This window comes from Canis lupus, chromosome 14 (genome assembly GCF_003254725.2).
Source record: "Canis lupus dingo isolate Sandy chromosome 14, ASM325472v2, whole genome shotgun sequence".
Classification (NCBI taxonomy): domain Eukaryota; kingdom Metazoa; phylum Chordata; class Mammalia; order Carnivora; family Canidae; genus Canis; species Canis lupus.
The window spans coordinates 31336771-31361669 of NC_064256.1; the positions used below are offsets into that span (position 1 = coordinate 31336771).

Genomic DNA, 24899 nt, shown 5'->3' on the forward strand with positions numbered 1-24899 from the left:
CACTCAACTTTAGTTTAGAATAAGTGGGGTGTCTGGAATCTCTCTGTCCGAGGACACTCCCTGACCAGAGAGTATGGTAGGTCCAAGAGGTGAAGGCCTGAGATGTGAAGGTATTAAAACTGTAATAGTGACCCTCAACTAATACGGGAAGAGAGCTGGTGGATATGTATCCAGTTTTCTTGTTATGGAGACAGTTCTGAGGAATGTTTTGCACAGCTTTTTAGAGGATCTTTTGGGACTGGCCTGGGTCACATCTCAGTAATCTGCTCATTCACATACCCTTTACTGGCTTCTTTCCTTCTTTGTTTCACTTCCCTATTCCTTCACTGTTCTTTCTGGAAGTGCTTCCCAAATGAACCGCTTGCACTCAGATTCTTTTGTCTATCTGCTAACCCAAACTTAGAAAACCACCTGCTTTTCTTCTACCTAGCATACAAAAAAACCCTAAAAAAACCAAAAAAAAAAAAAACCAAAAAACAAAAAACAACAAAAAAAACAAAAAATAAACAAACCCCACCAAAACACAAAATCTCTTCCAAGTTAAAGTAGATTTTTAAGAGATTGAGTTTTAAAAGATCTCATTAATGTTTTGTCACCAGTGAGATTAGTGATTTGAGGAATGTAATGGAATTGGGGAAGAGACTTGGGAAGGATGGTGGTGAATAGAAGCTGGTGGCCATGAACCAGAAGAGTCCAGTTTCTGATAACACTCTCAACTGGGCCTTCCTGTGGCACTTTCTGCTTACTGGTGCTGTATTTAAGACTGTATTCTCTCTGTATGTAAAATTGTGTGTGCGCATGTTATTATGATGCACCGTATCAGTACAAAGCTGTGCTTGTACAAAGCTGGTTTGGGTACCAAAAACTTGGAGGAAAGCTTAGCACAGTGATGCCAGCAAAGTTACATTAAGCAACTCATAATGAAAAATGCTCATGCTTTTATTACACACAATAATCATTGAGATCATACTTTAAAGCTCACATTGAAATTAGGCTAGACTATTTGACACAGAAATCTATAAAACCTTCCTCTTCTATGATGTATGCCCTGAAATTTGTTTTATGTGTTTGTTACCAAAAGAGACCCTATGGTTTCACCTAAAATAAGTACCAATTTAACCTAAGAATTAGGTTAACCAGTGGTTCATGGACTTTTAGGAATGGCTTAACATTTTTTTAAATTGTAAATCTGGTTTAGAAATGTGTTTTTTGTTTTGTTTTGTCACATTGTCTTTTCTGCTTTAGAAATGTTTGTTTATGTTAATGTATTTGGGTGGTCTGAAAACCTTCTGAAAATAAATACTCTTACAGGTAACTACCATGTTTCCAAGCACACTGTCTTGAAGCTTTGGCTATTGACCAGAAAGAGAGGTAAGGCATCCCTGGTTTATTCTAGCTCCTCTGTTTTTTGGAATTTCAAAACTCATTTCTTTTCACTCTACTCCAGGAAGTAGAATGATATTTTTAAACCATCAGTAATCTAAATGACCACAGAAAGTCCTATTTTTAAAAGTTCAACTCCTTTCTCTAAACTAAGGAATCTACTTATTTCTTCTTTGTAAATTTTGCTTGTTCTTTCTGACCTCCCTGGTAAAGAAGTAGGAAGTTTGTACAATTTCATTACGAAGTAGGTGCAAATTAAACTCAACAACAGTAACCTAAAAGAAATTATTTTTCCTAGCTACATAAACAATTGGATTTATATTCTTCCATGGTGTTGATCATAAAAGATAAGACTTAAAAAAACTGAAAAGAATGGGAACAAAGGGTTTGATTAGGGATGACAGTTGTTTGGGAGTTTATTTTTGTAGGACAAAGGCAAGTTTTTAATTGTTTATTTTAAGGTTAGAGAGTTTATATTATGGAGGTATTCATATCTACATTTCTTTCGTTTTGCTGTGACACATTTCCTGGCTATTTCAAGCCACTCTGTTTTGCAGACTATTTTACATTCTGAAGAGGTTTCCTGCCTAATTTAGTTCCATCAACTGATTGCCATGGAAACTCTTGATATTTTTTTTTTTTTTTTCTCTTCCTGGAATGAGATACTGGCTCTGTTTCAAATAGATTTTTTTTTTTTTTTTTTGCACAGAAAATATAGTAAGTTTCATCAAGTAAAATGTGTTTGCCAATGAGGGAGTACCCTCCAGGGTGAACCACTGGGTGGAGAGAAGCCACAAACAAACACGGAACTGCCAGAGTAGATAGGTAATTTAATGATTAGAAACGGGTAACTGCCTAGTCCACATCAAAATGACATGATGCCTGACTGATTTTTTTTTTATTATTATTTTATTGAGAAGAAAGCAGAAGTCAGCCCTTTGTTCTATACCAGCCCAGCAAAGTTAAAACAAAACAAGCAATGATACAGTAACTCTAAAATTTTGTGAGGTTGAGTCAATATGAGTTTCTCAAGGGCTTCTCAAAGCAGATTAATTTGGAGAATGTGGACAGCTGGGATAGACAAATAGTTTGTGTAATGAACTGTAACACAAAAAGAGCCACTCATTTTTACTATGGATTTTATTTTAAAGGTACAGTTTTGGAGGAAGAAAGAGTATATTAGATGTATTGTGTCATTCCATTAAGACCTATGCAGTGAGACGAGAATCACATTCTGGGGTTTTCACTCATATTTGGCATTTTAAAAACAAAATTCAGGAAGTATAGCTACTTCTAACCATGAAGAAGAGAGGACAGATTGTGTGTACTATGTTTGCTCCTTTTCTCTGTGTGTGTACAGGTGAGAGAAAGCTTTAATCACATGACTCTTTATACATACATGACTATTATAAGTGACTGTTTATGTGTCTGTATATTATATACAGACGTGGTTGTCAGAAAAACATATTTGATAAGAAAAAAGTGTGGTTAATGTTGGGAGAAAGAAGAAAGTCTTTTTGATGATTCTCTGTAAATTCAGATACATAGTTTCTGTAATTTGTGTAATATTGTTTCTTACAATATTCAGATTTGGTATTTCTTTTGTAAAAAATGAAAGAATCACAGTCAGACATCTCCACCTCAACTGATAGTGAGCTCTGTTTTCTTAAGACATCAGAATGACAGGAGCCAACATTTTGGTTCTTTGCAAACCTTGGATTTACTGGCAGACACTAATGATTTCTTTTGATGGCGTGAAGTTTGTCTATATAAAATATTTAGTCATGTAGTTGTTTTTTTATTCCCCTGTCTGGAGTGGTAGGCACACTTTGTTTTCTTTCCCTGCAATCTTATTTATATGTCTAGAAAGTGCATTACTCCAAAAAGTTTATTTAAAATAAAAATTGCACATGTGTGGGGAGCGCTGACCAAAAGAAATGAATATTTACTGAATATAGAAAGAATAATAAATAATGTTATAGATGTGAAACATTTCGGGAAAGAGATTTCAAAGCCTAGTTTATTTTTATTATTTGACTCCATTTTGACTCTCCATATTAGAAAAGTGTATTGGTACTTTCAAATTAATTCTGGCCTTAGCTACTCTGTTGAAAGTCACAGCAACTCTGTTTTAATATCTTATAGTGACAAAGCAGTAAATAGCTCTGCTATCACGGTATGTGTTCACTTTCATTGTGATTTACTCTTAGCCATCCTGCATGTAAAAAAAGCGTAGTTTCCAATGTTGGCTTCTTTTGTTAGAACAAATGCCTGAGTGTACATTACATTCATGCCTCTTCCTGGAATAGTTTCTCCAAATGCACTTTCCTACATCCTGCGCTGACAATATGAGTGCATGCTGAAGAGGGCATGATAGAAATCTCTGACCTGATTTTGCAGGCATGAGAGGTTTGGAGAACAGCGATTAAGATACAAACACTGACCTGATGTTGGAGTGAAGAATTTCAACCTTATGAGCCCCTTAACCAAAATTATGTTGTTTGCGTTTACTTTCTTTTTTAGATCTTTGCATACACTAACCTATTGCTATGTTTTTGTAACCTAACTCTTCACCTACTACGTGAGTTCAAAGGAGGTGAGGAGCTTTCCTGTGACCCATTTTTGTCCTCTGAGCCTTGCTCAGCGACTTGTGCACATTACTGTCTCTATTTGTAAGATGCATAAACATTATCACCACTTAAAAAGCAGATACATACTGATGAAGCAATCCTTGCTCTAGTCAGAAAGTACTTGCCTAAAATGAATATATCCTGATGTGGAAATTAAACTTCTGGTTCTGGAAAGGGCACATAGGACACGTGCAAGTGCAAAGTGTATGAATGTAGATTTTTGCTCCATCTGAGAAAGAGCTCAGCAATAACTAGCTGCTGAATTCCTGCTTCATGATGGAGAAGGTTTCCTGATCTTTGGATTTTAGGGGAGTCAAAGAAGAGAGTATTTTATTGCTAGAGGTCTTTCTTCTTTTCTGTTTTCTCTGTCATCTATTTTTCTTTTTTTCCTTCTTATTTCCCTTCTCCCCTCTTCACAGTCGTTCATCATACATGTATTGAATTCCTATGTTGTGTCAGATGATTTGTTTCTTTTTTTTTTTTATTGGTGTTCAATTTACTAACATACAGAATAACCCCCAGTGCCCGTCACACATTCACTCCCACCCCCCGCCCTCCTCCCCTTCCAACACCCCTAGTTCGTTTCCCAGAGTTAGCAGTCTTTACGTTCTGTCTCCCTTTCTGATATTTCTCACACATTTCTTCCCCCTTCCCTTATATTCCCTTTCACTATTATTTATATTCCCCAAATGAATGAGAACATATAATGTTTGTCCTTCTCCGACTGACTTACTTCACTCAGCATAATACCCTCCAGTTCCATCCACATTGAAGCAAATGGTGGGTATTTGTCATTTCTAATAGCTGAGTAATATTCCATTGTATACATAAACCACATCTTCTTTATCCATTCATCTTTCGTTGGACACCGAGGCTCCTTCCACAGTTTCTTAATCTAAAAGTCTATAATTGAGAAATAACAGTAAATTATGAGGAAAGAAATGCTCAGTGCTCCAGGCTTCTATTTCTTTCACCCACTTGAGAATTTTAGAACATATAAAACCTGATAAAACTAGTGATGCTGATTCAAAAAGTAATTTTTAAAAGAAAATGAAGTCTTTTTTCCATTAACTATACATCTTAATATGTTGCTAGAAGTAATAAGGCACTCCCACAAACAACAGAATGTGGACAATCAAGTTGGGGAAAGCATTCAAATATGGGCACCCATGTCCAGTTGTCCCTTCCATTCCCATCTTCCAAAAGGAAGGAAAGGTAATAGAACATAAATGTGGAGTAGACAACAGTTTGTTTGCATTGGGGACAACTTGTAAGATAAGAATGGAAAGATGTGAAGTTACACCTTCACCCTCCTTAGGTAAAAGGATCTCTGAAGCACAAACTACAGTTTCCCCTCCACAATAATTCATCTTTCCTTTGGCCATAGTGACAAATTTCAGCCTAGCATATGACCATTCAAACTAAAGACTACATACCCCAGGCTTCCTTGCAGCAAAATGGCATTTGCTAGGTTTCAGCCAATAAGATGTAAGCTGACTATCCTATGGCTCTTTTGTGGAACCTTCTTTAAGAGTCCCCTAATGTACCCCTTTTGCCCCTCTTCTGTCTGACTCTCCTCTCTGGAATCCAGATGCTGCTGTCTTGGACTTTGTGGACAACTGTCATACCCCAGCTGTGGGAGAATGGTGGCTGCAAAGAGCCTGGGTGCCTGATGAGATCATAAAACTGAGCTCTTATAGCATGCTAGATTGCCTCCTTTTAGGCCATTTGATAGGAGAGGAGACTCAAAGTCTGTCCTTAAGTGATATTAGTTTTTTTAAAAAAATCATTAGTAGTATGCATAATCCCACCAATATTGTCACTTTATAGGAGGGCTAACGGCAAATTACATCTATTTCTAACTCTTAAATTTTTCATCTGTTCCTCATAGGAAGCAAGAAACAGCTTTTCATCATGTTCTATAAATTACACATTATAGATATTTTATATTTATGTTCTTGTACTTAATCTTCACAGACGGTACAAAGCTTGTGCTATGGATGAGAATACTCAAACTCAGAGATAATATAGAAATTAAATGTCAAGACTGAAGTTTAAACACAAACCTACTTGACTCCAAACTTAAAGTTACTCGAATATTTTATATTGCCTCCCTGATATTCCGGTTTAGTGCTCCTCCTCAATTGCATGTCTTTATGACTAATAGTATACTTTCAGAGAGAACTCAATATTTTGTTTAGATTACATTATTAAAAACTATTAATCAGCTGCTAATCTTTGAAAGAACAAATATTTTACATAAAAATCTGGATTTCTGGCTTCATTTGAAAAATCGGAAGATTACTAGTAACAACTAGGCTGACCTTCCCACATGACAACAATTAGCCAAAACTGTGTATGACTGCCTTTTTTTATTGTTGGGTTTGCAATCTCTCGTTTGCCATAGTTCCTCCTTAAGCCTGCTCTGCTTACTTACGTAACTAACCTTTTCTTGTTAGGCATTTGTTTATGACCTTTGTGTGGATGCTTTCCCTTGAACATGATTAAACATAGAACAGATTGCCATCTTACAACGTGATAAAGACATTTTTTAAATTGCATATAGTTTTCCATAATTATGTCTTTTCTAAAAGGGATATAAAATAGGGAGTAGTACAGAAATCTAGATAGAGCTGTGTATAAGATGTGAAGAAAAAATAAAATGATTATTCTTAATGTGTTCTGGAGAGTACATCATTATTCCTTTGAAAGTCCAGAGGGAAAAAAAAAAATGAAAGTCCAGAGGGAAAACTTCAGTAAATATTGATAATAATGACCATGAACTACACATTCTCTGGAATAGTCAATTAACTGCAATATAATTAGAACAAAGCTTAAAGTTGTTAAAGGCATCCAGCCAGCCCTTTTAAATGACTTTGTGGGCAGAGGTTTCTGGGTAGGTGAGGTCCAAGGATTTATTAGCTCTCTGTGCTCTATGCCTGTAATAAACATTAGTCGATTGGCCCTCACTTGATGAACAGGTAATGTTATGAACTTGCAAGTCTTTTTTTTTAATAATAAATTTTTTTTATTGGTGTTCAATTTGCCAACATACAGAATTGCTCATTCTGTCAAGTGCCCACCTCAGTGCCCGCCACCCAGTCACCCCCACCCCCTGCCCTCCTCCCCTGAACTTGCAAGTCTATCAATGATGATAATCAGGACCAATAGTCCCATGCACTTTGGTTGTCTTTTACTACTGCCAAAGTCATGGTAATGCGAAACCCAAAAATGGCACCTTTTATACATTTTGAGCTCAGTTAGATTTTAGTCAGTTAAATGGCCTTTTTTTCATACCATTTTCACATTCCAGATGCTTTCTATCATTGTATTAAGACAACCATTTTCGAACCATGCTGTTCACATTTCTCCAAGCTCTGGTTTTATGCATGAAGTTAGTCTTCTTTTTAATAGACACCGGCTGCCTCCAAGACCCATGAACATGTCATGGACCTCGCCTCAGAAATTTTTCTCTCCTCTGAATGGAATCTTTGCTTAGTGCTTGACCCGAGATCTCCTTGACCCACTTCTCAGATTGGCACCAATGTGGATGACCTGAGCCACATAAGAAGATAGGTGGCTCGTATGTAGTGGTCAAGTGCTTTGTCTTTGAAGTTGAACTTCCTAGATTAAAATCCGATTTCCGTCAGTTGTCAGCTATATTTGGTAAGTTAAACAATCAATCTTAACTTCAGATTTTCCTTGACAAAATACAAATAATATCTATTCATAGGTTTCTGGGGAAGATTAAATATGATAGTAAATGCAAAGAACCAAACATTCTATCAAGCCTTTAATAAATGTTAACTGGTATCATTGAAGAGCCTATAATTTAATACTGTTCTATCAGTTAAAGTTGTTGATTACAATCAACAGAAACAGATTCTAGCTAATTTATGCGGAACTATATTGGGTAGCTCACAGAATCATCAGCATATCTTGATAGCGAGGCTGAAATACATAGGTTAAAAGCAAAAGATACTAGACAGTAGGACTCATAGGCAGGCTCTTATAGGACAGTTGGGTTAGAATATCATGGCTGGACACTGTTGTATCTGGACACTGTATGCTATCACCATTAGTGAATTCTCAATCTCTCATAATCTCTCTCTCATTCTGTCTCAGTCTCCCTCTCTCTCTCTCACACACACACACACACACACGCACGCACACACATACATCAGATGTTCAATGTCAAAGTTTTGGGTGAAAATATCCAATGAGTATCCAAGTATAGCTGCCTGTCAGAGTCTAAGGAGAGAGATCTGATCTCGTTGCCTCCTGCCAAGACTCATAGAAAAAAAAGGGAGTTTCTCCTCAAATAGAACAGATATTGGATAGTACTCTAAGCTAGTATTCGAAGATACAATGATATCCTTTGTTTTCTATAACTGTTTTTCAAATTAGAGAATATAAACTCTAGGAAAACTGAACCAAAGTTTATCTCACAGATCTCATCATATAATAGGTTTCTAACAAATGCATGTCAACTCATAGTTTCAAGTTTGACAAATGCGTTTTCAAGATTTATTCCTTTTTATGCTCTAGTTAGAGTTTACCAAATCAATGAATTGTGAGAATTTCATTGTGGTATCAGACTTAAGTACAGTTGCCAAAAGGTGATTACATAATGATGAGAGAAAGCTAGATTATCTTTTAAAGATAAATAAAGCATCTGTATTGAAATTAATCCCTATAAGCATAGACAGTCAAAATAGAGTTGTAGCTTGTGGGAGAATTAAATCTTGCATTGTGTAAAAGATTTTCAGTGAAAATCATGGTAGTAAATGGGAGTAGCAGAGAAGTAAGACTTATTGTTTAAAAAAATTCTTATCATGAGAGTAATATATGATTACTACAGGAAAATTTTAAAGTATAGCAAAACAAAAGAAAAATCTTTCTCGGACGCCTGGCTTAGAGCTTGCCTTCAGCCAAGGGCATGGATCCTGGAGTCCTGGGATCGAGTCCCATGTCGCGCTCCCTGCATGGAGCCTGCTTCTCCCTCTGCCTGTGTCTCTGCCTCTCTCTCTCTCTCTCTCTCTCTCTCTGTCTCTCATGCATAAATAAATAAAAAAATCTTAAAAAATAAGAAAAAATAAGAAATATCTTTCCTACTATTAGCACAATTATTTAAAACATGTTTGTGGGGATCCCTGGGTGGCTCAGCGGTTTAGCGCCGCCTTCAGCCCAGGGCCTAATCCTGGAGACCCGGATCGAGTCCCACGCAGGGCTCCCTGCATGGAGTCTGCTTCTCCCTCTGCCTGTGTCTGCCTCTCTCTCTCTCTCTCTCTCTGTCTGTCTCTCTCTCTGTGTGTCTAACGAATGAATAAATAAAATCTTTAAAAAATAAATAAATAAAACATGTTTGTATATTCTTGTGTTTGTGTGTGGTATGTATGTGTGTGTGTGTGTAGTACCTGTGTTGTTAGTACCAGAAATTTATAACAAACATACTTTTAAATACTGTTACAAAATTGTGCTCTTATGCACAATGTTTATTAACGTGCTGGATGTTTATTTCCTTAAAAACAGAGATTCTTATTATAGAATAAATGCTTATTTACAAAAAATAAGAAATACAATAAAAAAGAGTGTAAAATATGCAAAATCTCAGTACCCCAGAAATAACCATTGTTAATATCTTGCTGTATGATCTTTAAAACATTTTTGTATATTTGCAAATAAATATTTTTGGAAAATAGATTATGTATCTTATAGGATTTTTTTATGTACTTTTAAAGAGTATAATATAATATAATATAATATAATATAATAATCCCTACATCAATAGGTATAGTTCTGCACCATCATAGTTGCTAGCTTTATAAAATTATCTTGTGGATATACACGATTGATTTTCAGAAATACCACATTGTTGGACATTACTTACTTGGCCTTTTTGTTTTTATAAGCAATAGTTCAATGAACGTTCTAACAGTTTAATTTTCAAACAAATCCTTAATTACTTCCTTAAGACAAATTCTCAGAAGCATAGTTAATCCATGCAAAGATTATGTATATTTTTATGTCTTTGAATAACAAATTGCTTTCTAGGATATTATACCAATTTGAAACGACAAAACAGGATATGTGTGTGTATTCTCATAAAATGAAATATTCTTTAAATGAGATAAATAAATGTAGAGTTAATTACTTTGGCTTATAAAGAGTGTAAAATTTTCCCATGTTATTAAACATTTCATTGGCATAGTTTAAAAGGCCTGAGTGTGTCTCATCTTATGAGGCAACCTAATGACAAGCAGCACATTAGTAAATCTCTGCATGCGTTTGAGAATATCTTCTCAAGAAAATGTCTAAGTAGTGACATATGTGGGAAGAATATACATTATTATCATGTAGCACAATGACTTTGGTTAATTTGTAGTAAAGAAATAGTAGTACCACAATATGAAGAGTTCAAAGAGTATATAACCGTGTGTCCTTTTGTGGATCAAGAATTTGTTTGATCTCTTTAGTTTTAGTTTTATCAAATTATAAATGGTCTATCATTATACATAAAATAACTATACATTTACTGTTATTACCTATAAGCTTCTATGTGATGTGGTCACTACTTGCCTCTCTGATTGTAGCCTTAAAATCTTCCAGTCTTCCTTTTTTTGGGGGGTGGGGGATTTATTTATCATTTGAGAGAGAAAGAGAGAGCATGCATGAGCAAGGGGAGGGGTAAAGAGAGAGGGAAGAGACAATCTCAAGCAGACTCCCCACTGCAGGGAGCCTGATGTGGGGCTTGATCTCATAACCCTGAGATTATGACCTGAGCCAAAACCAAGAGTCAGATGCTCAGCTGATTGAACCACCTGGCGTCCCTCTTCCAATCTTAATTGTGCTGATTAGCTGTGCTCCAGCCTCAGCATCCTTGTTCTCTTTTCCTTCAGCACACCAAATGTGTTTCCTCCTGAAACTTTGCACTTACTCTTTGCTGATCTACTTATGACTCGCTTCTCATCATTTAGATCTTCATTTAAATACCATTACTTCAGAGAAGCATTCTTCCATAAGGCTAATTAAAATAGACTGTGATAAGCATTATTGCCTTTAACTGATATTCCTAGTTCTCCTTCTGCCAGGCATGCAGTAGGATTGCACTTCCCTACCTCCAGCCTCTAGAAGCTGGGATATAATTTGCCACATGTGTCCTTACCCCTGTCACTGTTATTGGTGGCAGTCAAGTAAGCTTCCTTCATCCTGCATCCCTGAGAGAGGACATGGAACTGAGCCCCTCACTGAACCATAGTAGAAGTGTACTGTGAAAGAAAAAGAATTTTTTCCACACTATTAAGACTTTGAGGTTGTTTATTAGTACAGAAAATCCTGCCCACCTTGAATAATATATAGGTTCTTCCTCCTTTTACATAATCTTAATATTTTCTTATTTTACTCTTATTTATTGTATCTAATCATGGTATAAAATCTTTTTCATTTATGAGCTTTCCTCCCTCCACTGAAATGTTAGCCCCTTGAGAACAGAGTCTGTCTGGTTCATTGTTTTATTCGCAGTGACTAGAATAACACCCAGTGCATAGTAGGTCCTTCTTCAATACTTCTTGAATAAGTGAAAGAGAGGAGCAGAAGATTTCACCTGTGCCTGTGGCATCTAGACAGAACTTTCCTCCTTTTAAAAAGAGTTCTTCCCAGATTCCAAAATAAGTCTTTGATATACTTAAAAAAGAGAGAGAGAGAGAGAGAGAAAACACAGGTCTGATGGCCAAGAGAGGTTAAATATCTTTTCATCAAAATGTAAGAACTCTTAAATACTTTAATCCTTTGGTCTTTTTTTTTTTCTTCCCTAGCAGCATAAACATTTTTTTTTCTCTTTGTGGAGGAAAACAAGCACGATTGCAATTTTTTTAATATTTATTTTTGAGAGAGAGGAGCATGAGTAGAGCAGGGACAGAAGGAGAGGGAGAAGCAGGCTTCTTGCTCAACAGAGAGCCAGACGCAGGACTTGATCCCAGGACCCCCGGATCACAACCCCAGCCAAAGGCAGACACTCAACTGACTGAATCACCCAGGACCCTGTAATTAATTTTTATATTCTGTTATCACTAGAGATTTTTTAAAAATGAAAAACACTTTAGCTAAGACTTACATATATATTTGGTGAATAGAGAAGTGTATTTTCCCTGGCCATCCAAAGGACAAGAGATGCATTATATTAATAATGTCCAGATTCTTAAGGTATACTCTTTCATTTTGGCACTTGACCATTCTTTCTTTATAACCATTATGTCTTGGCTACCTTATGGTTTGCAGATGCGTATCAATTACAAAAACATTTTCAGTTAATGACTCCTAAAAGCCTTCAAACAACTGGGTAGATATGTTTGTTATTGGGTCGTGGTCAACAGTATTTCCCAGCAAGAGGTAATAGACTTACAACTCATTTCCTCATCTGAAAGGGTCTCAGCCCTTGAGCCAGATGACAATTTCTATTCTTTGGTCCTAACACACGCTAATTAGAGTAACTATTTACAGCTGTATCTGTTGGTATCTTCTCAATCAGCATATGCCTCCTCTTGACCAAAAATAGAAAAGCACAGATGGCATTGCTACACATTTCTATCTCCCATTTGGCTTTAAAGCTACTGCTTGTCTTTTCACATGCCAGGCAAAGGGAAAGGATGGAGGAAAGCTCTTCTGCTGAACTGTAATGTGGCCATTTGTTTGCTTGGTAACTAGAAACATTTCAGCATGGATCTGCCCTTAGCTGGTCCATATGTTGGATTTGCCATCACAGGGCCAAGTTTATCAGAGCTCATTTCTTACAATAAAAAAGAAGTACCTGGCCCTTTTGTGTTTTGTTTTGTTTTGTTTTGTTTATAACATTTTAGAATTCTTTACCCTTAAATGAACTCTTTCTGATCTTCTCAAACATGTTTGATGTTTCCGTCTTTTACACTATTGCACTTTTAACTTACCTTGGCTCTTTGTTTTTAGATGTTGTACTATGCATCAGGAATGTTCCATGTTTGCTTGACTGCTAAATGGAAACAGGGTAACCATTGCATTTTTAGTGTGAAATCATTTTGTCCCATCTTTAAACTGCTTTGGCATCCAAAATAGTTCAAGTACTTTCAAGAGCATTATAAATCAGATAAATGTGTTCAAATGCACAGTAATGCTTTTTTTATTTCTGATGTGAGCTGTAAGGAGGACTATGTAAGTCTTTGGAGTCAGTCCTAGATGTAAGTACCAGCATATTTCCTGACCATGGCTTTAAGTATGTTACTTAATCTTTCCTCAGATGTTACATTGGGAAACAATATTTCCTATCTCACAGCATTGAGGTGAGGATTAAATCAGATAATGCACCTTAAATCCAAGGCCTGGCTTATAGTGAATACTAAAGAAATGGCAATTGTCTTATCGAGAGTAATAGCACATATCTAAATGATAAATATCCCAAAGACTGTGCTTTCACCAGTGTTATAATTAAAGCTATTTATTTATTATAAGTGCTATTTTAGTTAGATTCCAATATACAGTTAAATTAAATGCATTCTAAAGAAATTAGGAATAGTGCCAATAGATATTTATTATGAAAATAATAATAATAATCTTTATTTGTTACTTCATAGTTAATGAAACATTTGTAGTTGCATATACTTAATGTCACCCTCATAAGTCATACATTCATTTAGAGGAAGAACATTCCAGGCAGAGGGAGTAATGAGTATAATGGTCCTGAGGAATACTGTGCCTAGAATGTTCAGCAGATAGCCAGGAGGTGCATGTAGCCAGAACAAAGTGACTGAAGGGAAGAAAGGAGGAGACAGTGGTGAGAGAGGAAATCAAAGGTCAGTTGTGTAGGTCATGATTTGGTTCTTGGGCTTTGCTTTGAGTAAAATGGAGAGTCACCGCAGGGAGTGAGGCATAACAGATCTTACTTAGGTTTTATAGAGTGGCAAGGGTCACTCTGGCTATGGATTTCAGAGCAGACTGTGAGGGAAGCAGGATAGAAGCAAGACCACGTAAGAGCCAAAAAACGACCCAGATCTAAGAATGCTCAAATTGTGGGCCTATTTTGAAGGTAAAGGCCACAGAATTTCCTGATAGACTGGATGTGAAACTCTGATGAAAACCAAGAGTCAGGGCAACCATAAGGTTTTTGGCCTGAGCAACTGAAAGATGGAGTTGTCACTCTTTAGGCAAGTTGGAGCAGGTCTCAGACAAAACATCAGAAATTAAGTGACTATTAAGTGGAGTTTAAAAGTTCTATCAGACATCCAAGAGTATGGCTTTGTGAATATTTAAAATGAAAGAATGGAAGTTTAGCAAGTTGACTTACCTTAGAAAACAGATAAGTACAACCCCAGGAGCAAATATTATCGCCTGAAGATGACCACTTTCAGCAGATCACACATTAGTACTGAGTGATTCATATTCTAGAAAAATTAACAAAAAAGAGAGAACTGTTCACTTATCCTTCAACTTCACTGTCAGTTATAGAACCAAATATATTCTTAGGCAAAGAGGGCACTCTTTCTATCATTCAACAGCAAAGAAATAAATGTCCAAAACTCCTATCACTGTGCATGCTGATTCAAAAGGGTTCATACATATGCCTACAAGAAATTGAAAAATTGGCTTTTAGAATAAGCACAGATAGAAGAAATATATGGTCTTGAGTAAAACAGTCCATAGTTTTCCCACATAACAGAACACCTTCCAGTTGACCAAAACTTCTGATTAAAAGTTTTAACTGATAATAAAGTAATTGACTCTCTGCTTTTGAGCTGGGGGAAGAGAAGGGTGATGCCCATTGACATGTATAAGCAAATGTTCTGTTTGAATGAGTCACCATTACCTAAAAGCTGTGTCTTCACATACAGTAAATCTGGATTTGTCTGATTGTAAATACTTATATGCTATTTATCATTTATAGCCAATAGTTTATAGCCATGAAGATAAAATCAAAATACTTAAATAACTAGTACTATAACTAAATTTGTGTTTTATCATTTTGAGAAAAATAAAGAATCTCAGATTACCCATTCATCTACTGCATGGCACATTCAACCTGAGAGAAAGGCAGTGTGACCAGCTCAGGTTTTTATAGGGCAGTGATGTGCACAAAGGCAAGGTAGGATGACTAGATTTTAGAAGGTTAAATGCCATATTAAAAAGTTTGGATTTTATTCTGTAGATAATGGGAGCTATAGAAGCCTTTCTAGGAGAGATTGAGAATTGATAGGATTCATTTCAAGATCTTAGGAAAGTATTTTCCCCCCCAAGGAATATTTTGGCAAAATTAGGAACTACTTAATAAGCATGTAATTACAGTGATTTTTATAAATTGTCACAATGTCTGTTAAAAAGATTATTTATGTAGATACTGTTAAAAAGAAAAGCTAAAATTAACGGCTTCACTATCTATCTCCAAAAATCCAGATTCATATCCTTAGATATTTATTACTTAAATGTTTTATTTCCCTCAAATATCTGAAACCAAATTTATGATTTTTTTCTACAAACATGTATTTTTTTTTCTAGCCTCCATTTCTTTTTATAGTGTGCCATCCCTGTACCAACAAGATTGGCTAGCAAGTAGAAACAATCTTTATATTATCACTATTTCTTCATTGCTCTTTCCTTTCCTATTGATTTAGATACTAAATCTTTCTTAAAAATTGTTTTCCATAAATAATCATATATGTGAGCATTCTTTGTCTGCTCTTCATAATTTTACTAAAGCTTTAGCACATCACATGCAGAGAACTTCCACAGCCTTCCCTGAAATATCCTTTATCCTTCCTGATGCTCCTACCACTGAATCTTTATGTTTTTGGAAGTAATAGGATACTGCTATTGAAAGAATACAGACTTAGGATTGGAAAGACCAGTGAAATCTTAGTTCTTCCATTTACTAGCCATGGGATCTCTTAGGTATATCCCCCAACTTTTCTGATCCTTTATTTGTTAAGATCTAATGTTTCAGTCATAGTGATGTGGGAAACAAAGGCAGAAGAAAAATTGTTAAATTTCTTTACTATCTACAGCCCACTGACAAATTCTGAAACAGGCAGAACAATCTTCCTCTAGAGACTCACCTGCCTCAATGTTGACACGTTGCTAAGGGCAAAAGGCAATCTTGGCCCAACCTCCAGGATCCTGTAAGTCTAAGTTAACATACAAAAATTCCTTTGGAACTTTCTTTATCTCTACCCTCCAACCCCCACCCCCCCACCCCCCAAGATACATGTTGGCAATCATTCCCCAAGCAAATGACCCAATGATACATATCTGAAGGGTCTCATGACTGAGTTTTTACTAAACAGTAACAGATGACCTTTCCTAACAATAGCTAGCCCCATCAGGATCCTGGAAAACTTGTTTCCAAAATACCTGGGAGGATTAGGCTATCCTTAACCCCCTCCCAACTTGAAAGTCTATAATGGGCCACTCCTCATGACTCTAGTGCAGCAATTTTTGCTCACAGATCCTGTCTCAGTGCTTTAATAAAACCACCTTTTTTTTTTTTTTTTTTTCACCCAAGACATCTCAATAATTCTTTCTTGGCTGTCAGCTTCGAACCATAACACCTTTTCCTACATCAATAGGATATATATATTTTTAATATTTTATTTATTTATTCTTAAGAGACACAGAGAGAGAGGCAGAGACATAGGCAGAGGGAGAACGGCAGGCTCCTTGTGGGGAGTCTCATGTGGGACTTGATCCTAGGACCCTGGGATCAAGACCTGAGCCAACGGCAGATGCTAAACCGGTAAGCCACACAGGTGCCTCATCAACAGGATTATTCTGAGGGTTAAATAAGAGGAGATGTTAGTGTCTGAGGCATTTAACAGCCCGCTGGTGGAATGGTGGCTGCACATGGTTTCATACTCTTCTTGCTAAGTTCTGGATGGCTCCCTTTTGTCTGTCACATGTAATCTAAATTCTCCTCTAGTTTTCACCCACAATTCTTCTCTTCGTGCACATCAGAGGACGATACTATTAGTCCTCTTCTAGTTAGCAAGACCCATTGGTTGTGTCACTTTTGAGCAATAGTGTTTAATTGTCAGGATGGGGCTCTCCAGTACTCTCTTCTGGTGAGAGAATTATTGAAGAGTCCTCTTGTTAGGATGGTAGGGCTGCAAGTACAAAGCAGATCAGACCACTGAGTCACTGCATAGAGGGTTGCCCTGGGCTATCTCCAACACCTGCAGCACATTTTATATGAGCAATAAGAAAACTTTTGTTGTGTTAAGCCACTGGAATTTCAGAATCTTTTTTTACTGTAGCATAACTTTATCTTTTTAAAATCTTGGATTCTCTCCATTTTTAGCTTCACTGGAGCTATCTAATCTGCTTTGCTATTGGACTTGATGCCATCTGTCTTCTTTACATGTGATTTCATTTGTTTATGCCTTTGTGTGTTTGCTTATGTTTTTCTTTCTTTCCTATGTCTACCTAGACTAAATATCGCCTAATGTAGTAGAGCCCAAGTTTCCAGACCTCATAGTTATAGATCAAATAATTCTGCTGTTAAGTTTAAATAACTTAAAACATTTAAGTTCCAATTGCCTTGTCTTATTTAATAAGCCTTTAACAGTTCCATCCCAGCAGCCTCTGCATCTTCTGCCTTTTTCTAACCCTATGTGCTGGTTTTCCTGTCTCAGATGTTTCTTCCTCCTAATTAGGACTCTAGTATTCTAGGGTGTATCTCTTGAAAGCATCCTTTGATCATAGATCTTCCCAGTTTAGAACTTGTCCATAGTACTCCTATAGCCAAAGAATATAGGGTTAAGATATTTTAACTTGACTTTAGGACCTGTCCCAGATTTTTCTTCCACTATTTTTCTATGGAAGCATAACTTGAGCTTTCCTAGTTCCCTGATTGTGTCTATGCCATTTAACCAAGCTGAATGCCTTCATTGCAGGCTATAGAAATCTATGTTTCCAAAAACTTTAACCAGAATAGAAATGATTGGTAAAAAGACTACATTAAAATTAAGACCATCTCATTATCAAAAGACTGCATTAAGGGAGTGAAAAGGCAATCCATAGGTCCTGAAAACATATCTGCAGTATGTATATCCAAAACATGTTTAATTTAAGTTGATTAAAGAACTACAAATAAATAAGAAAAAAATGATGGGCAACTCAAACAAATACAGACAAAATATCCGAACAACTGTTTCACAAAGAAAAGAATCCAAATGCCCTTTAAATATATGAAAAAGTATTTTATTAGCAGTCAGGGAAATACAAACGAAAACCACAATGAGAAACCATTACATACTCACCAGATTGTTTAAAATTAAAGAATCTGGCAATACTGAACATCAAAAAGGAGGTAGAACCATAGAAAAGTTTACCCAGCAGGTAAGAAAGAACATTATTAGAGCTACTTGCTAAAAAAAAAAAAAAAAAAAAAGAAAATTGGCATTATCTTGTAAGGTTAACCATGCACATAAATGATGACCTAGCAATTAAATACTTAAGTGTGATTATATGGGCCAGGATTCAAACACAAAAATGTTCAAAGTAGCATTGTTCATAAAAGCCAGAAATCTGGAAACCACTCAAAAGCACATCAAAGAAAGAATGGATTAACTAATAATCATACAATGTAATACAGCACTGAAAGTAAATGAGGAAGTTCCATAGATCTCAAGAGTGAATATTAAAACCACAATGTTGAGCAAATGAAGTCAGATTTAGAAGAATGTATACTGCCAGTTTCCAATTTTATGAAATTCAAAAATAGGCAAAACTAAACTATAATGTTTAGGGATTCATACTTAAATAACAAAACTATAAAACAAAGCAAGGATATGGTTACCATCATATTTAATAAAGAAGTTTCCTCTAAGGGCTGAAGGAATAAACAGAAGTTAATTCTGAGATGGGTAGGATGATGTTTACATGGTATTTGTTTTATAATTTTTAACTGTGCATTTTTATGTTTCTGCATTCTATTTCACAGTAAGAAAAAAATCCTATACCTATTTCAAGTCCTATTTCTCCATGGAATTCATTTTGATCTCCCTACTTTGTGAGTTTTTTTTCTCTTCTGAATATGAAGAGTCATTAAAGGCATAAGTCAATTAGGCATTGCATGATGACATTGCTTCAATGGCTATCTTATTTTTTTTTTAAGATTTTATTTGTTTATTCATGAGACATACAGAGAGAGAGAGAGGCAGAGACACAGGCAGAGGGAGAAACAGGCTCCATGTAGGGAGCCTGATATGGGACTTGATCCCAGGTCTCCAGGATCAGGCCCTGGGCTGAAGGCGGCACTAAACCACTAGGCAACCCGGGATGCCCACTTCAATGGTTATCTTGAAGTATTAGGCACCTACTTTACAGGGACTCAAACAGTATTTTATTTTAGATCCTTAAGCCCTCTTGCAATGATTTGCACATACAAGATACCAATTATTTGTTTACAATAATAATAACTCTATATTTGGTATTTAATAAAAAAATTATAGATGATAGATCTAGGGGAATACCCTATTCAAGTACTTTAAAAAATTATTTATTTGAGAGAGAGAGAAAGTGAGCACGAGCACAGGGAGGCATAAAGTGAGGGGGAGGGAGAAGCAGGCTCCTTGCTCAGTGGGAAGCCCAATGCGGGGCTCAATCCCAGGATCCCAGGATCATGACCTGAGTGGAAGGCAGATGCTTAACTGACTGACCCACTCAGGCACCCCTCAAGTACTTACTTCTGAAAAGTTCAACTGGCATTGTATCATGGCAATACTCTGACCTGCAAAGAGTATATATGAGGTATAAGGAAGTCTGAGTTCTAGCTGTTCCTGTGCTAGATACTGGCTTAACTAAGCCACTTAAATTTTCTAGGTATTGAGTTCTTCATGTGTGTGGTATTTGAGCTGAATTCTGCTGTCTAGTTCTAATATTCCATGAATTTCTCAAATATATTATAAAAAGACCCCAGAAAAATGTTCAGAATCTCTTCAGCAAGTCATGTCCAAAAAAAAAAAAAAAATTAAAAATCCACAGGTTATTAGGGAGAATTTTTGAAGAACAAGAGACCTGATATTCTTGATCAGGTTAAGAAATCACTTTTTAATTAAATGAAAGCTTAGTATGTTTAAAATAAAAAGGCCTATAGAAAATAGAGAAGAAAAATTTATGGTACACAACAAACCACTTTTGCTTTTTCAAGAAGAATGAGGAGATGAGTCACCAACTGACTCTGTGACCAAAACATCACAGAGGAAATTCAGAAACAGAAGCTGGCTTGGCGGAACTCAACAGTCATCAAAGAGATAAAGATACACATGCTTATTTTTCACAGACTAGGACCTTATGTATTCAGTTGCCTCGATTTTGCTGTTTTGTTTTACAAATTTGCTTGGAAGAAAACAGTATATTCAAATTTAGGTGGTAATTATTAGAGATTATCGGTAAATTGAATGGTCATGAAATGATAGTATCTCAAGAGATAGAAACTTTGAAAAAAAAAAAAGAAACTTTGAAGTTCATTTATTCCCTACATCCAGCTATTCAATATGTTTTTTAAATTTTATTTTATTAAGGTTCTTATTTATTTATTTATTCAGAGAGAGAGAGAGAGAGAGAGGCAGAGACACAGGCAGAGGGAGAAGCAAGCTCCACGCAGGGAGCCCGACGTGGGACTTGATCCCAGGTTTCCAGGATCACACCCCAGGCTGCAGGTGGCGCTGAACCGCTGCACCACTGGGGCTGCCCTATTCAATATGTTTGAATAAGTTTTTTTAAATATCTGCTGAGTAGTTATCTAGAATATTCTTGAATATCTCCAGTGACATTCTAATATGTATTAGAACTGAGATCTTAGTACCTTCTCTTGTTGCAAGAGTCATTTCAAAGACTATTGTCATTGTCACTTTATATGGAGAGATTGTTTCACAGCTCGCCCACAAATGGTATCACTTTTGTTTGTTTTACATCATAATATATATGTTTGACTCTTCCATTTTTTAAATTTTTACCAGGGACACTTATAAGGAGCTGTACTTTCTGAGGGTGGTGTTGCATGCTTATATTTCAGATATTAGCATGAATTCATGATTTTGAGTACCAAAGTTCTATAAGCTCTATATGGTGAGCTGAATAAAAAAAACAAAAACAAAAAACAATTCTTATCCATCTGTCATAAGATAATTCTATTTCATTTTCAATGACTGAATGCAGTATGACCAAGTGTGGTAAATTTACTTGATGGTTGGCTCCCCAAACATATGGACCCTTTTGTATTCAAGGCTGAAATGAAGTTACCTAGAGACAAAATTAAAGTGTGTTTTTTTTTAAAGTAAAACCCATCTAAATATCACACAGCAGACAGAGCTTTTTTTTTTTTTTAAGATTTTATTTATTTATTCATGAGAGAGAGAGAGAGAGGCAGAGACACAAGCAGAGGGAGAAGCAGGCTCAATGCAGGGAGCCCGATGTGGGACAAGATCCCAGGTCTCCAGGATCAAGCCCTGGGCTGAAGGCAGCGCTAAACTGCTGAGATACCTGGGCTGCCCAGACAGAGCTTTTAAAAATTACTTCCTCTTTCTCTTTTTTTTTTCTTCTTTGTTATAGAGAGTTTCTCTATAAAGTTAGAAATTAATATCCCAGAAAACATGTTACAATCTTAAGTGTTTTGCTATAGAAGTAATATAAATCAGATAAAATTATCATTTGTAAATAGACTTGTAATATATACTTGTAAATAACTTGTAAATAAATTTGTAAATAACAGGTATTTGAAAAAATAGATATGAATTAGATGGTTTCTTAAACAGAATAGCTAAATGCAAGCAAGTACTAGACAATTCTATTATACTTATAGAAGTGTATAGCCAAAAGTGTAAGCGTGAATGCATTATGTGCTTTCAGATTCTGTTGAATAGACACTCCAATCCTGACACTATCAGTGAAGTCCATGCATTAAGGCATTAAGGATGTCCCTGCATTCAATGCCTCTATGTATTTTACTAAAAAGTGCCAAAGTGACACATTTTTTACTTTTCTTTGAGCTCTCAGTCAAGAGGCCAGTGGATTCTTTTCTAAGGTTCTCATGATTTGTACATTCCTTACTGCAATAACTTTTCTCTGTGAGAAATAATACTTTATGTTATCTCTAGATTCAGGCTTTTGACTGTGATGTCCCTTTGTGTAATAGGGCAATTTATCCTGTATCATGGGTAGAAAGCTTATGATTTTTATCTTTCAGTTACATCAAACATAAACCTGTATACAATTAATGATTGTTATTATGGCCACAAATGAGGACTACTCTTTTTGGAGAGGCTGTTTGATAGTTTCCCACACAGAGATAGATTTTAATTTGACTATAGGCTGGACTCCTCTGTTCTAGGGGGTGATGTCAGCACATCTGTGAAAACACAACTATCACATTTTCCTTGCCCAAGAAAGTCCTCAAATCTTGGCCTTCTACATATTTTGTTAACTTATATGCCTTTATCTTATTTCCTCAGTATGTAAGTCAATGAATAGAAAAGTACTCTATGTTTCAAGCAGGAAATCCTCAGGACACAGTATACCATGTAGAAATTTGTTACTATCTGATTTATTTGAGGAGCCTGTTACATAAATCACAGTGCTGATAAAACACAAATGTTACTGGCTTTGTATTGCAAAAAACTAGCTAATTTAATATGTTGGAAATATTCCTTATTTTATATTAATTATATTTATATTGATATGTTGGAAATATTCTTAATTACCACTTAATTGTTTTGTTTGCTAAATTTGTGGTATATCTATAGCTTCCTAACAAAGAGAAATCACCTATCTAACTGCAGCTTTTAGTAAATAAATAGGATAAATCAGTAAATTATATAGGTGATAGATGCCATGGGAAAAGGCAAATAGACAAGAGACATAGCACTCAAGAGGCATCATGGAACAGTCTGAAGGTGCTTCTAAAGAAAGGAAGACATCATTGTAAAAGGAGTGAATATCTAAGTACTCCAAATAAAATCCTAATTGTGTGTTTCCATGCAATTTCTTTCACTTATAGACTCTAGTCAGAAGCATATAAAGGCTACTGAGAGAGCCTTGACTCTTGACTGAGAGAGCACTCAATATTTCCTTAAAAGAGAACTTTGACATAATTTTCAATTATCTATGGAAGTTAAAAATTTAAATTCATAGCCATCAATCACTTTCATTCTAGCCATTATGGGAATTAAATCAGAAATATTACATTTGGCATAATGATCTAATTTCATTTTATCATTTTTGTGGCAACTACTTTTCTTCTTTTGTAGAGGTCAATAGTAAGGTAAAATATATAGAAATCAATTAACAGAAGAAGGTTAAGGAAGTAAATAATCATCACTAGGTACTGAAAGTTTTACAACTAAGCTGCATTATTTAACGTTAATAGTTTCTTTAAAATTCAGCCTTTTAAAATCCAAATTCAATTTCTTACTTGTGTATTTGAGCAAATATTTCATTGTGCTGTTTTATTTTCTAGAAGACATTTTTATAAACCTCATTTTCACATCTGCTATCAACTAAAAAAAAGCTAGAAGATTACCCAACTGAGTTTAAACCAATAAAATATTTCAACACATCACTTTTCACATCCATAAGAGTACTAATTTTTTAAAATTTATCTTGGCCACTCGAACTCTTGAAAAGCCAACAAAAATGGACAGTTTATGTAAGTAAAAAGGCAACTCATCTTTGTAACATGAACATATTACACACATTTTGAAATTTAAGTGGACATTCTTGGAATAGATTTAGTTCACAAATGGATTTATTTAGGTCATTGCCACTTAAACTCTTTCCAAAAGCATCCAGAGAGATGGATGTAGATATAAAAACTCACCTTGTTCACTTTTAGTTGCTGAATGATGTTCCTTAATCAGCATACACATGAAGTGATCCTGTTCACTTTATTTGAATGTAGGTCTATTTTCCCTTTCTCTTTGTTTATCTTTAAGGACAGTATTATTTGAAATTGTTTTAAAACCTTTAGTCTAAGAAAACTCACATCAGTAGTGCATGGAAGCACAGATCTGACCATGTGACACACATAGTTATTTGCTCACCTGCTGTCTACCCTTTCAAAATTTCTTCTTTGCCAGTGGAATACCACATTGATTCAAATACTAACCCCTTGAGAACGTGATCCTTTTCTCCATTTTAGGGAGAAATTCTGGTTCTCTAATATTTAAAGAAATATTTGAAATAGTTGCTTTTTCCTTAACACTCATTAAAGTCATCAAGTTTGCTCTGTGAGCGATGAGGATATCTGCTGACAGCCTTCTGTGAATATTTTCCTGCTTTTAAAAGGGGCCACTTATTATCTCCTCTAAACCACTGAGGAGCATTATGGGAGTTCATGAAAATATTGTTATAATTTTTGATAATAGAAAACCAAGGGAAAGACATTTTTACTTTGGGAGTAAGCCAATATTGAGGATGGCACACCAGAGAGATGGAAGAGACCTGTGTTTTGATAATATTCTTTAGCTACTGACTTAAACAAGACTGTATCTGACACCCTTCTGGACTTGTTCCTTCATTCATCAGATATTCATTCATGAGGGCCTCCTAGGCACTAGGAATTGTTCTAAGTGCTGGGGATATAGCTTTGAAAAAAACATTTAAAATCTCAATGCAATGAAGCTAACATTCAAGTAGGGGAAACTAGACATTAAACACAATGATTTAGTAACTTAAATGTGTAAGAAAGTTGTCTTAGCACAAGCTGCTATAAAAAAGTACCATACACTGAGTTTATTATAATCAATAGAAATTTGTTTCTTACAGTTTTGGAAGCTGGAAGTTCAAGTACAAGGTATCAGCATGATTGGATTCCAGTGAGAGCCCTCTTTCAGGTGACAGACTGCCAACTTCTTGTATCTTTATATGTCCTAG

General features: G+C 35.6%; 1 long non-coding RNA gene across 2 annotated transcripts; it reads right to left on the bottom strand.

Moving 5' to 3' along the window:
• Positions 1–4591: 4591 nt before the first annotated feature.
• Positions 4592–24899, bottom strand: LOC118350623 (uncharacterized). Of its 2 annotated transcripts, XR_004804789.2 has the most exons (4): positions 24790–24899; positions 14326–14422; positions 12956–13017; positions 4592–4916 (listed from the first exon to the last, which is right to left on the bottom strand). It is a non-coding gene; the product is annotated as an uncharacterized LOC118350623 (long non-coding RNA). The 2 variants fall into 2 exon arrangements; XR_004804788.2 differs by lacking the exon at positions 12956–13017.